General features: G+C 70.2%; 1 protein-coding gene across 1 annotated transcript in view; it reads left to right on the top strand.

Annotated features, from left to right (window-relative positions):
• The first annotated feature begins 194 nt into the window (after positions 1-194).
• The window catches only part of DYNLL2 (dynein, light chain, LC8-type 2), a 16014-nt gene continuing 15593 nt past the window's right edge, over positions 195-615 (top strand). The window contains exon 1 of the mRNA XM_015426760.1: positions 195-488. The gene's annotated coding sequence lies outside the window, so the exon portion shown is untranslated. The remainder of the gene's footprint in view (positions 489-615) is intronic.

The following is a 615-nucleotide window of genomic DNA, read 5'->3' as shown; positions in this document are numbered from 1 at the left end:
CTCCCCCCCCCCCCCCCCCCCCCGCGTACAAAAATGGGTTCTGCAATTTCCTCGTGGCATTATGGGAGGAAACAAGATGTAGGCAGAGAACAGCGAGAGGAGAACGCGCGGCGCTGTGGGCCGAGGCGCTGCGGCAGCCAATGGGGGCGCGGCGTGGCGGCGCTGCTGCAAGGGGAGGGGCGCCTATTTGAGCCGAGGGGCCGGCGGGGGGGAGGACCAGGGCAGCCCGCCAGCCAGAGGAGCCTCGCCGGGGAAGGGAGCGCCACGCCGTCGCCGCTCCGCGATTGCAAGTGCGCCGAGGCAGGGCAGCGAGTGCACGGCGTCCGCGGCCCCACTTTGCACCAGCAGGCAGGCGGGCGGGCGGCGGCGCTGCGGGGGCTTCACGCCTCGCGACCTTCGGGGGAGCCTTGCGTGCTGGGAGATCTATACATATCTATCTATCTATATTTTGCTTCCCTGGAGGCTTGTTGCCCAGCAGCACTGTGAAGGTAAGGGGGCGGCTTTGCAAGGCGGGAGGCTCTGCGGGGCGCGCGGGGGACTCCTTGCAACCCCCCCCCGCGCGGGTCTGTCTCGCGGTCTCCCTTTTGCGTGTCGCCCGGGGGGGGGGGGGGGGGG

This window comes from Gekko japonicus, unplaced genomic scaffold (assembly GCF_001447785.1).
Source record: "Gekko japonicus isolate JY-2015 unplaced genomic scaffold, Gekko_japonicus_V1.1 scaffold4445, whole genome shotgun sequence".
Taxonomy (NCBI): Eukaryota; Metazoa; Chordata; class Lepidosauria; order Squamata; family Gekkonidae; genus Gekko; species Gekko japonicus.
The sequence above is the reverse complement of the archived record's forward strand: the minus strand, read 5'-3'. Positions and strand labels throughout refer to the sequence as shown.